The following is a 13,880-nucleotide window of genomic DNA, read 5'->3' as shown; positions in this document are numbered from 1 at the left end:
CACATCCCCAGGTACGGCGGAGGGAGGGGGCTTTTGGACTTCAACAGATACTTTGAGGGGAGGAAGTTCTACGCCACAACAAGGCTCAAAGAAGAAATTGTCAACCTTAATGATAAACAGGGAGAAGCTCTCTAAAGCGGAAGATTTTTATTTGGACGTAGGCTTTGCGGTGGGAAAGGAGTGCTGTAGTAAATGAAGTGTGCATATTGAGGGAGGGAATGGAAGACAGAGATTCTGAAAGAAGAACCGAGGAGGAGGCCATCATTGTTTTGAGATGATTATCCTTGGCTACAAAGATCAATAGCAATGGTAGGCTTGGCATGGTGTGGCTCACTCCTGAAATCTCAGCACTTTGGGAGGCTGAGGTGGTTGGATCCCCTGCACCCAGGAGCTCAAGACCAGGCTGACCAACATAGTGAAACCCTGTCTTTACTAACGTCACAAAAAGTAGCCGAAGCAGGAGAATCACTTAATCAGGAGGTGGAGGTTGCAGTGAGCCTGGATCTCACCACTCCAGCCTAAGCAACAGAGCAAGACTCCATCACACACACACACACACACACTCACACACACATACACAAAAGTGGGTTTTGAATCTCCTCCTGGACATAGCTTTTCCTTCCAAAGAAATCTAGGCCAGGTGCGGCGGCTCAAACCTGTAATCTCAGCAGTTTGGGAGGCTGAGGAGGGTGGATCATGAGGTCAAGAGGTCGAGACCATCCTGGCCGACATGGAGAAACCTCTTCTCTACCAAAAATACAAACATTTACTGGGTGTGGTGGTGAGTGCCTGTAGTCCCAGCTACTCAGGAGGCTGAGGCAGGAGGATCACTTGAACCCAGGGGGTGGAGGTTGCAGTGAGCCAAGATCAATCACGCCACTGCACTCCAGCCTGGCAACAGAGCAAGATTCCATCTCAATGTAAAAAAAACAAAAAAAAGAAAAAGAAATCTAGAGATACTAGTTAGTTATTGTTGTATCACAAATTGCCCCTACAATTGGTGGGCCATTTACGTGAATTGTTGAAACAATTAACATTTATTATCTTACAGTTTTTGGTGGTTCAGGATCTGGGGGCAGCTTTGTTTGTTCAACATAGGGTCACTCATGAATAATCATTCATGTTCAGGCCTCTATTTTTTGTGTGTGTTTTTTAAAACAGGCTCTCAGACTCACAGGTTGAATACAGTGGAGTGATCACAACTCACGGCAGCCTCAACCTCCCTGACCCTAGCGATTCTCTGGCCTCAGCCTCCTGAGTAACTGGCACCAGAGTCCCCTGCCACCATGCCCAGCTAATTTTTGGTTGCTTGGTTGTTTTTGTAGAGACAAGGTCGCCCTATATTGCACAAGCTGATCTTGAACTTCTAGGCATTTGAGTCTCTCTTTAGACCCCCTACAATGAAACACCTGTCATCCAGAACTCAATTAGCAAATCTCTTCTGGGCTGGGTGCGGTGGCTCATGTCTGTAACCCCAGCCCTTTGGGAGGCTGAGGTGAGCGTATCACGATGTCAGGAGTTCAAGACCAGCCTGGTCAAGATGGTGAAACCCCATCTCTACTTAAAATACAAAAACAATAGCAGGATGGGTGGCAGGTGCCTGAATCGCAGCTACTTGGGAGGCTGAGGCAGAAAATCACTTGATCCCAGGAGGCAGAGGTTGCAGTGGGCTGAGATGGCGTCACTGCACTCCAGCCTGGGCAACAGAGCGAGACTCCATCTCAAAAAAATAAATAAATAAAATAAGAGAAACCTACACAGGGGGTTGGTGAATGGTGCTGACCGCGGCCATCGCAGTCGGAGGCTATTTTTTGGGGGGGGTGAGTAGCGTCCATGGAGTTACTTTGCGCCCACTCCTAGTGGCACCCGCTCAGGTCTGGCGGGTTGACTGTCCCCAGCGGGGACGCCACGGGCCCCGCCGCCTCCCTGGCCGCGACCCCGGATGGATGAGCGCCCCCCGCCCTCCCGCGCCGGCCCCCGGGAGCTCCGGGCTTCGGGAGCCTCCTTCCCGCGCCGGTCCCTGCAGCGGCGCAGAGCCGCGGGCAGCGCCCCTCAGGGGGGGGACCGCGGAGCAAGACTGAAGAGAAGAGGCGAAAAGACCCCATCAGCAGTGACAACTCTGCCACCACTGACAGTCACGCGACATCTACATCCGCCTCGAGATGCTCCAGCCTGCCCAGCAGCACCAAGCCGGGCTGTCCCCGACAGCACGAAAAGAAGCCCTCGGAGGTTTTCCGGACAGATGTCATCACAGCCATGAGGATCCCGGACTCACACCAGCTCAGCCCGGATGACTCCTGCCTCCTGGCAGACCCATGGCGACAGGAATGGGAGAAAGGGGTGCAGGTGCCTGCCGGGGCAGAGGCCATCCCAGAGCCCCTGGTGAGGACCCTCCCACCTCTGGAAGGCCCCCCTGCCCGGGCATCCCCAGGCAGCCCCACGCTCGGGGAGGGCTCCCGGCCGGATTGGCCAGGAGGCAGCCGCTAGGACCCGGACGAGATGGACGCCTACTGGCTGCAGCTCATCGACTCAGAACTTCGGGAGATGGAGAGGCCAGAGCTGGATGAGCTGACGCTGGAACGTGTGCAGGAGGAGCTGGAGACCCTGTGCCACCAGAATAGGGCCAGGGCCGTCGAGACGCAGGAGGGGCTGGGCATCGAGTGTGATGAGGATGTCGTCTGTGACGTGTGCCGCTCTCCTGAGGGCGAGGATGGCCACGAGATGGGCTTCCGTGACAAGTGCAACGTCTGTGTACATCAGGTGGGCAGATGCCCCAGTCACCCTCACCCGTGCGTGTTCACGCACGCTGCCTGGCAGACCCCCGATTGGCTCTCCAGGGGAACCATGGGCAGAGGCCCTTAAGAAGGAAGGAGCAGGAAGGGAATGGGGAGCGTGCTTCCTGGGGCCATATGCACCCAGGGCCCCTGGGCTTAGGCCTACCAGCCAGACTCAAGCCAGTGCCGATCGGTTGATCTTTCTGTCCTCTCCCATCGGCCTCCCTCAGACCCTCCCCACCTTGCACCGTTGCCCTGCCCCTCCTCCTCTGCTCCTCATGTCCTGAATTTACCAAAAGGCAGCCCACTGAGGTCGCCGAGAGCAAAGCTGCCTGGTTTCAAATCGTGGCTGTGCCCTTCACAAGCTGTGTAACTGTAGACAAGTTTCATAACCTCTCTAGGCCTGTGTTTTCTCAATTATGCATAAATAAGACTGGTTGCATGGATTAAAAAAATAAAATAAAATAAAAACTTCCCAGTGACGCTTCTCTTCTTTATTATTTTGAGTTTTATTTTTTAATTTTATTTTTTTTCCAGGAGCACGTGCACTTTATTGAACCAGTGTAGAAAAGTGTGTGAGGGTCAAGGGTTGATACGGGATGGGCTGGGGACAGGGCGAGCGATGGAATCTGGATACCAGGGAGGGAGACAGGTCACGAGCAGAGCCCCTGTCCCCGGTGATTCCTCTGGATCTACTGATAGGATTGCAGAATCAGGATTGGAATGATGATCATCAGAATGGTCATGATGATGCCCAAAATCAGGGCATCATCAGTTTAACTCTGTAAGTTGAATGCACACATTGACAACCATTCTGCTGGATAGCTCCGTTTTTGTTTTAGAGCCAGATATTTCTCTTTACATCCCGTACTCCCATCCACTCTGGAATGTCCAAAGGCAGCTTTTAGAAGAAATGTGTTTCTAACTCGCTGAATCGAAACATAGTTGCAACTTCCTAAAAGGAACCAACACACAGCAGATCAGTTTGTAAGAAGCTGGTCTTCTGTGTTTTAACCGCATTCTTACTGCTAACTCTTATATGCCAATATAGGGCTGGAAATGACTGTTTCTACATTCTCCAAAGAAAGGGTTTCTGAACTGCTGAAACACAAATCAGTTTAACTCTGTAAGTTGAATGCACACATTGACAACCATTCTGCTGGAAAGCTCCGTTTTTTTTTAGAGTCAGATATTTCTCTTTACATCCTGTACTCCCATCCACTCTCCTATGTCCAAAGGTCGATTTTAGAATAAATGTGTTTCTAACTCGCTGAATCGAAACATAGTTGCAACTTCCTAAAAGGAACCTACGCACAGCAGATCAGTTTGTAAGAAGCGGGTCTTCTGTGTTTTAAACGCATTCTTACTGCTAACTCTTACATGTCAGTATAGGGCTGGAAATGACTGTTTTTACATTCTCCAAAGAAAGGGTTTCTGATCTGTTGAAATACAAATCAGTTTAACTCTGTAAGTTGAATGCACACATTGACAACCATTCTGCTGGATAGCTCCGTTTTTGTTTTAGAGCCAGATATTTCTCTTTACATCCTGTACTCCCATCCACACTGGAATGTCCAAACGCACCTTTTAGAAGAAACGTGTTTCTAACACGCTGAATCTAAACATAGTTGCAACTTCCTAAAAGGAACCAACGCACAGCAGATCAATTTATAGGAAGCGGGTCTTCTGTGTTTTAAACTAACTCTTATATGCCAGTATAGGGCTGGAAATGACTGTTGCTACATTCTCCAAAGAAAGCATTTCTGATCTGCTGAAATACAAATCAGTTTAACTCTGTAAGTTGAATGCACACATTGACAACCATTCTGCTGGATAGCTCTGCTTTTGTTTTTTGTTTTTTTTTTTGAGACGGAGTTTCGCTCTTGTTACCCAGGCTGGAGTGCAATGGCGCGATCTCGGCTCACCGCAACCTCCGCCTCCTGGGCTCAGGCAATTCTCCTGCCTCAGCCTCCTAAGTAGCTGGGATTACAGGCACGCACCACCATGCCCAGCTAACTTTTTGTATTTTTAGTAGAGACGGGGTTTCACCTTGTTGACCAGGATGGTCTCGATCTCTCGACCTCGTGATCCACCCGCCTCGGCCTCCCAAAGTGCTGGGATTACAGGCTTGAGCCACCGCGCCCAGCTGCTTTTGTTTTAGAGTCAGATTATTTCTCTTTACATTCTGTACTCCCCTCCACTCTGGAATGTCCCAACCTAGCTTTTAGAAGAAATTTGTTTCTAACTGCCTGAATCTAAACATAGTTGCCACTTCTTAAAAGGAACCAAAGCACAGCAGATCAGTTTATAGGAAGCGGGTCTTCTGTGTTTTAAACGCATTCTTACTGTTAACTTTAATATGCCAGTATAAGGCTGGAAATGACTGTTTCTACATTCTCCAAAGAAAGGGTTTCTGAAATGCTGCAAACACACATCAGTTTAACTCTGTAACTTGAATGCACACATTGACAACCATTCTGCTAGATAGCTCTGTTTTTGTTTTAGAGCCAGATATTTCTCATTACAGCCTGTACTCCCATCCACTCTGGAATGTCCAAACGCAGCTTTTAGAAGAAACGTGTTTCTGACTCGCTGAATCTAAACATAGATGCGACTTCCTAAAAGGATCCAACGCACAGCACATCAGGTTCTAAGAAACGGGTCTTGCACTTCTCCGTCCCTCCAGAAGTCATGTCTCGGCCTGTGCTGACCCAGCAGTCCTCAGGATTGAGTCTCCAGGAGGCAGAATCTCCACTCTCAGAAAACACCAGCAACATCGAGGGTCACTGGGGTCCTGCTGCCCGGACAGCCAGGAAATGCCTCAACATCTGCTCGGCTGGGACGAGTCTGCTCTGAATCCCAGGGCAGGTCTCAGCCCCAGTCAGGAGCTCAGCCTTCCAGAGCTTCCCTGGGCTCCAGCAAGTGGAGGAGGTCGATGATGACATTGACCTAGGACAACAGACTCAGTGCTGAGGACAGAGTGTTCAAGACCAGGGTAAAGGAAGCCCTCAATTTTCCTGCACTGTCAGGGCTGGGGCCGTCCCCCACTCCAGCCAGGCTGCGTCGCTGATGAGTTCTTCCACCCCAACCCAGGGTACAAGGCCTGACAGGCCTGAGAATGCCGTTGCCTCTTTTCTCCGCCTCTCCATGACTCGGCCATGGGCTGCTTTGCTGCAGATAGCACAATCGTTCTACGTTGAAATCAGTGTTATGGAAGTCGGCTTCATATGAAATCATGTGTGTCTATATTAAAAGCACAGCTTGTGAGAAAAGACTAATATGTAGAAATGGATAAACAGATGTGTGTGTGTGTGACTGTGTGTTTAGGTGTGTGTGCATGTGTGTGTGTGGAGAGAGAGAGACAGAGAGGGAAAGTCTCTCTTTTTTTTTTTTCCTTTTATAAGAAAAAGAATAGGGGGCCGGGCGCGGTGGCTCAAGCCTGTAATCCCAGCACTTTGGGTGGTCGAGGCGGGTGGATCACAAGGTCAAAAGATCGAGACCATCCCGGTCAACATGGTGAAACCCCGTCTCTACTAAAAATGCAAAAAATTAGCTGGGCATGGTGGCATGTGCCTGTAATCCCAGCTACTCAGGAGGCTGAGGCAGGAGAATTGCCTGAACCCAGGAGGCGGAGGTTGTGGTGAGCCGAGATTGCGCCATTGCACTCCAGCCTGGGTAACAAGAGTGAAACTCCGTCTCAAAAAAAAAAAAAAAAAAAAAAAAAAAGAAAGAAAGAAAAAGAATAAAGAAGAGAAAGAAAGAGAAAGAGGACGAGGGAGAGAGGATGGGGGTATTGCTTTATTGCCCGGGTTAGAATGCAGTCTAAATACGGGCATGCCTATAATTGTCCTTAATAATGGAGACATGAAAGAAAATGAGGGAAGAGAATAACAAACAAGGAGACAACCAACATTTCGTTTAAACTTCTAAGTTGATATGATGTGGTACTGATGAGAGTGTATATTTCGTATATTTAAAGTGGAGAGTTCTATAAATGTTAATTACATTTACTTGTTCCAGATCTCAGTTCAAGTCCTGGATATCGTTGTTAATTTTCTGTCTCACTGATCTGTCTAATATTAATGTTGAAGTCTCCGACTATTATCATGTGGGAGTCTAAGTCTCTTTATAAGTCTTGTATGTCTGCGTATTCCTGTATTGGGTGCGTATATATTTAGGATCTTTAGCTCTTCTTGTTGTTGCATTGATCCTTTTATCATTATATAATGTCCTTCTTTGCGTCTTTTGATCTTTGTTGCTTAAGTGTAACTTCTGCTTTTTATTTATTTACTTCAGCTCTCTGTTTGGTTGGTAAATCTTTCTCCATGCCTTGTTTTGAGTCTTTGTGCATTCTTGAATGTGAGATGGGTCTGGATGCAGCATACTGTTGGGTTTTAGTTTTTTATTCAAATTGCCTGTCTGTCTTTGGATTGGGGGTTTTAGTCAATTTAAATTTAGAATTAATAATAATATATGTGAGTTTAATACTGCCATTTAATATTAGCTGGCTCTTTTGCCCATTATTTGATGTAAATTCTTCATTATATTGATGCTCTTTTTCATAATTTTTTTAGAAAGGCTGATACTGTTTGTTCCTTTCTATGCGTAGTGGTTCTTTCAGAAGCTCTTCTAAAGCAGGCCTGGTGGTGATGAAATCTCTGAGTGCTTGCTTATTCACAAAAAACTTTATTTTTCCTTCACTTGTGAAGCGTCGTTTGGCTGGATGTGAAATTCTGGGTTGAAAGTTCTTTTCTTTAAGGATGTTGAATATTGGTCCCCACTCTCTTCTGGCTTGTAGGGTTTCTGCTGAGAGATCTGCTGTGAGTCTAATAGGCTTCCCTTTGTGGGTAACCTGACCTTTCTCTCTGGCTGCCCTTAGTATTTTCTCCTTCATTTCAACACTGATGAATCTGATGATTATGTGCCTTGGAGTTGCTCTTCTTGAGGAATATCTCTGTGGTGTTCTCTGTATTACCTGGAGTTGAACATTATCCTGCCTTACTAGGCTGGGAAAATTTTCCTGAATAATATCCTGAAGCGTATTTTGCAGCTTGGATTCATTCTCTTCGTCACATTCAGGTACACCTATCAAGCGTAGATTAGGTCTTTTCACGTAGTCCCATATTTCTTGGAGACTTTGCTCGTTCCTTTTTATCCTTTTTTCTCTAATCTTCTTTTTTTTTTCTTTTTTTTTTTTTTTTTTTGAGGCGGAGTTTTCGCTCTTGTTACCCAGGCTGGAGTGCAATGGCGCGATCTCGGCTCACCGCAACCTCCGCCTCCTGGGTTCAGGCAATTCTCCTGCCTCAGCCTCCTGAGTAGCTGGGATTACAGGCACACGCCACCATGCCCAGCTGATTTTTTGTATTTTTAGTAGAGACGGGGTTTCACCATGTTGACCGGGATGGTCTCGATCTCTCGACCTCATGATCCACCCGCCTCGGCCTCCCAAAGTGCAGGGATTACCGGCTTGAGCCACCGCGCCCGGCTTGTCTTCTTGTTTTATTTCATTGAGTTGGTCTTTGACCTCTGATATCCTTTCTTCTGCTTGATCAATTCGGCTGTTAAAACTTGTGCATACTTCACGAAGTTCTCCTATTGTGTTTTTCAGCTCCATCAATTCACTTATATTCCTCTCTAAATTGTGTATTCTTGTTAACATTTCGTCAAATCTTTTTTCAAAGTTCTTAGTTACTTTAGATTGGGTTAAAACAAGTTCTTTTAATTCACAGAAGTTTCTCATTATCCACATTTTGAAGCCTGCTTCTGTAATTGGAACACACTCGTTCTCCATCAAGCCTTGTTCCGTCGCTGATGAGGAACTGTGATCCCCCCGCCCCCCGAAGGAGAAGCGTTCTGATCTTCGGCATTCTCAGCCTTTTTTGGTTGTTTTCCTCCCTTCGTTATAAATTTATCCATCTGTGGTCTTTGTATTCACCGTCTTTGTAATTGGGTTCCTGAGTGGACGTCCAACTTACCGATTCTCAGCGCCGAAATCTGAGCAACCCACTGCGCCCACCAAATCAGCGGCGTTAAGATCGATGGTGCTTTTCCGACTCTGCACCAAGAACCGTCGCTCCGAGGCGCCGGCCAAACCGCCTCGCCGGTCACAAGAATCGCGCTGGCGACCCGTGGGGCTCCTCCGCCGGGAATCTCCTGGTGCGTGAGCAACAAGAATTCACGTGAAGGTGTGGCGTCCTCTCGTTCTTTGCGCTTACACCGGGAGCTACAATCCCGAGCTGCTAGTGATCAGCGATCTTGGATCTCTCTCCCTACTGCTGACTCTTATATGCCAGTATAGGGCTGGAAATGACTGTTGCTACATTCTCCAAACAAAGGGTTTCTGAACTGGTGAAATACCAATCAGTGTAACTCTGTAAGTTGAATGCACACATTGACAACCATTCTGCTGGATAGCTCCGTTTTTGTTTTAGAGCCAGATATTTCTCTTTACATCCTGCACTCCCGTCCACTCTGGAATGTCCTAAAGCAGCTTTTAGAAAAAATGTGTTTCTGGCCGGGTGCGGTGGCTCAAGCCTGTAATCCCAGCACTTTGGGAGGCCGAGGCGGGTGGATCATGAGGTCAAGAGATCGAGACCATCCCGGTCAACAAGGTGAAACCCCGTCTCTACTAAAAATACAAAAATTAGCTGGGCATGGTGGCACGTGCCTGTAATCCCAGCTACTCGGGAGGCTGAGGCAGGAGAATAGCTTGAAACCAGGAGGCGGAGGTTTGCGGTGAGCCGAGATCGCGCCATTGCACTCCAGCCTGGGCAACGGGAGCGAAACTCCGTCGCAAAAAAAAAAAAAAAAAAAGTTCTCCGGGCATCGTGACGGCAGGCGCCTGTAGTCCCAGCTTTTTTGGAGCCCAAGGTGGGAGGATTGCCTGAGGTCGGGAAGTGGAGGCTGCCATGGGCCTTGGCCAGACGAATGCACTGCAGCCTGATGCCTGGGCTGGTCTTGAACTCCTCGGCTCTAGCAAAGTACCCGCCTCACCTCCGAACTTGCACCCACCATATTCTTCTGTCCCGGAGGTGTCGTTTAACTCTGTAAGTCGAATGCACACACTGACAACCATTCTGCTAGATAGCTCCTTTTTTGTTTCAGAGCTAGATATTTCTCATTACAGCCTGTACTCCCATCCACTCTGGAATGTCCAAACGCAGCTTTTAGAAGAACTGTGTTACTAACTCGCTGAATCTAAACATAGATGCAACTTCCTAAAAGGAACCAACACACAGCAGATTAGTTTGTAGGAAGCAGGTCTTCTGCGTTTTAAACGCGTTCGTACTGCTAACAATTATATGCCACTATAAGGCTGGAAATGACTGATTCTACATTCTCCAAAGAAAGGGTTTCTGAACTGCTGAAATACAAATCCGTTTAACTCTAAGTTGAATGCACACATTGACACCCATTCTGCTGGATAGCTCCGTTTTTGTTTTAGAGTCAGATATTTCTCTTTACTTCCTGTACTCCCGTCCACTCTGGAATGTCCAAAGGCAGCTTTTAGAAGAAATGTGTTTCTAACTCGCTGAATCTAAACATAGTTGCAACTTCCTAAAAGGATCCAACACACAGCAGATCAGTTTGCAAGAAGCGGGTCTTCTGTGTTTTAAATGCATTCGTACTGCTAACTCTTATACGCCACTATAGGGCTGGAAATGACTGTTTCTACATTCTCCAAAGAAAGGGTTTCTGAACTGCTGAAATACAAATCAGTTTAACTCTGTAAGTTGAATGCACACATTGACAACCATTCTGCTGGATAGCTCCGTTTTTGTTTTAGAGCTAGATATTTCTCATTACAGCCTGTACTCCCATCCACTCTGGAATGTCCAAAGGAAGCTTTTAGAAGAAACGTGTTTCTAACTCAATCAATCTAAACATAGATACAACTTCCTAAAAGGAACCAACACACAGTAGATTAGTTTGTACAAAGCAGGTCTTCTGTGTTTTAAACGCATTCTTTTTTTTTTTTTTTGAGATGGAGTTTCGCTCTCGTTACCCAGGCTGGAGTGCAATGGTGCCATCTCGGCTCACCGCAACCTCCGCCTCCTGGGTTCAGGCAATTCTCCTGCCTCAGCCTCCTGAGTAGCTGGCATGACAGGCACGTGCCACCATGCCCAGCTAATTTTTTGTATTTTTAGTAGAGACGGGGTTTCACCTTGTTGACCAGGATGGTCTCGATCTCTTGACCTCCTGATCCATCTGCCTCGGCCTCCCAAAGTGCCGGGATTACAGGCTTGAGCCACCACGCCCAGCCTTAAACGCATTCTTACTGCTAATTCTTATATGCCTGGCGTCGAATCCCACCCCGTCCTTGAAAAACTGAAGGCTGCTCACAGCTGTTACCCTAAAGAGTTTAACTGGAATCTGAAAAGCGGGCGTGCGTTCATCATCAAGAGCTACTCCGAGGACATCCACCGCTCCATCAAGTACTCCATCCGGTGCACACGGAGCACGGTAACACGCGCCTGGACGGCGCCTTCCGCTGCATGAGCAGCAAGGGGCCTGTCTACCTGCTCTTCAGCGTCAACGGGAGCGGGCATTTTTGTGGGGTGGCCGAGATGGAGTCCCCCGTGGACTACGGCACCATTGCTGGGGTCTGGTCTCAGGACCAGTGGAAGGGGCAGTTTGATGTCAAGTGGATTTCTGTTCAGGACGTGCCCAATAACCAGCTGCGGCACATCAGACTGGAGCACAACGACAACAAACCCGTCACAAACTCCCGGGACACCCAGGAGATGCCCTTAGAAAAAGCAAAGCAGGTGCTGAAAATCATCAGCTCCTACAAGCACACGACACGACCTCCATCTTCGACGACTTTGCCCACTATGAGAAGCGCCAGGAGGAGGAGGAGGAGGAGGAGGAGGTGGCGCGCAAGGAACGGCAGAATCGAAGCAAACAATAAGGAGAACCAGTTTCCTACGTGTTCTAACATGTGACTCGGAAAACCGTTTAAAACGCGTGTGCTTTGTCAGCTCCAGCGTGTCATCCGTGCGGGGTTGAGTGTTGCATCTTTGCCTTTCCTGTCGTTTATTTTTGCCCAAATGAACTGGCATTTATTTGTACTTTTCTATGTATTCTAATCTTGTAGAAGCCACTAATAAAGTAGTATTTTTTTTGTCAGCTTAAAAAAAAAAAGGAGGAAGAATAAATAATAGTGCTTGAGGAAGAGTAGTGATCGAGAGGGTTGGTCAAGAGGGCACCTCATCGCAGATGCTAGAGTAAAAACAACTCCCTCGTAGTGACATGTGCAAAGTTCCAGATCTCCACGACAAAGATAACCCAACCCATCGGAGCAAACAGCCTCCCGACGCGGCTGGCAACTGCAGGGGTAGAAGAACTCGGGCATAGCAGGCCCGGAAAGGGGGAGACTGGAGCCAGGGACAAATGCCAAAGAAAGAGTTCCAACAAGCACGTGTGTTCATACATACATACCGCCCACGAAGGGCGTTGCACTCCGCAACAGAACTGAACACGATCTAACAGAGCAGTGCTCGCCTTCCTGTCACCTCTTTGGCAGTAGTAGGGCAGGCCATCTCAACTTGGGAAACACACAGCCATTCTCATCAGGAAGAAGGCTGTCCTGTGTGGTGGGGACAAGCCTTCAGGGGAGAGCAAAGCTGACAGCCAAAGCACTAATTGAACATCCCTAAACAAGAAAGATGTTAATTACTAATTACAAGTCCTCAAGCCAGAATTACCTTAGGGATGGGCACAGTTAATAATTTTCCTACACAGTGGTGAAGTAAAACAAGCTTTTGATCACACTTCAGGAAGTAGAATCTATGGTAGAGAAGAAGTCAGGCCCCGTATGCGAAAATTCGCACTTTCTGCCATAAACTGTTAAAACGAAGTCTCGTAGGACCACTAAACCTGTGGTGGATTTTCATCTGTAACCCTCATGACATCTCTAAATAGGCCCATGGTCACGGAGCCTGTCCAAGGCTAGGGTTTTGAGCACACCTAGGCTCAAGAAAAACTAAAGCCTCCCTGATAAAATGAGGTCCAGTCGAGGCACAGGAAGCCACAGCTGGTTGACTGCTCAGGGCTTCTCAGGACCGGATGTGGGTTGAATTGAGGATGCCAGGAGGAGCATCAGCTGTCGAAGCCTTTGAAAGTTCTCGCACCTCAGGATGCTGCCACTGAGCTCCGGGTTCCCCTTGTCGGCTCCCTGCCCGCCGGCACGGGGCGTTTTCTTCCCTGAACAGGTGGAAGTAGCGACTGGCTTGCTGCCGGAAGGAGGAAGTCGAGACACGGGAGGGCGGTAGATGGTCCCTCCAAAGACAGGCCGAATGCTACTATTGACCGTAGCATTGGACATGGTGGTGGTGTTCAGCATAGGGCTGGAAATGACTGTTTATACATTCTCCAAAGAGAGGGTTTCTGAACTGGTGAAATACAAATCAGTTTAACTCTGTAAGTTGAAAGCACACATTCACAACCATTCTGCTGGATATCTCCGTTTTTTTTTTTTTTTTTAGAGTCAGATATTTCTCTTTACATCCTGTACTGCCATCCACTCTCGTATGTCCAAAGGTCGCTTTTAGAAGAAATGTGTTTGAAACTGGCTGAATCTAAACATAGTTGCAACTTCCTAAAAGGAACCAACACACAGCAGGTCAGTTTGTAAGAAGCAGGTCTTCTGTGTTTTCAACGCATTCTTACTGCTAACTGTTACATGCCACTATAGGGCTGGAAATGACTGTATCTCCATTCTCCAAGGAAACGGTTTCTGAACTGCTGCAAACACACATCAGTTTAACTCTGTAAGTTCATTGCACACATTAACAACCATTCTGCTAGATGGCTCCGTTTTTGTTTTAGAACCAGATATTTTTCACGACAGCCTGTACTCCCATCCACTCTGGAATGTCCAAATGCAGCCTTTAGAAGAAACGTGTTTCTGGCCGGGCGCGGTGGCCCAAGCCTGTAACCCCAGCACTTTGGGAGGCCGAGGCGCGTGGATCACGAGGTCGAGAGATCGAGACCATCCTGGTCAACATGGTGAAACCCCGTCTCTACTAAAAATGCAAAAAATTAGCTGGGCATGTTGGTGCATGCCTGTAATACCAGCTACTCAGGAGGCTGAGGCAGGAGAAT

General features: G+C 47.7%; 1 pseudogene; it reads left to right on the top strand.

The window, feature by feature from the left end:
* The first annotated feature begins 2,499 nt into the window (after nucleotides 1-2,499).
* Nucleotides 2,500-11,929, top strand: LOC141583156 (YTH domain-containing family protein 1 pseudogene; annotated as a pseudogene).
* The last annotated feature ends 1,951 nt before the right edge of the window (nucleotides 11,930-13,880 follow it).

This window comes from Saimiri boliviensis (genome assembly GCF_048565385.1).
Source record: "Saimiri boliviensis isolate mSaiBol1 chromosome 16 unlocalized genomic scaffold, mSaiBol1.pri SUPER_16_unloc_1, whole genome shotgun sequence".
NCBI lineage: Eukaryota > Metazoa > Chordata > Mammalia > Primates > Cebidae > Saimiri > Saimiri boliviensis.
Note: the sequence above shows the minus strand (reverse complement) of the source record. Positions and strands in the feature narration are given on the sequence as shown.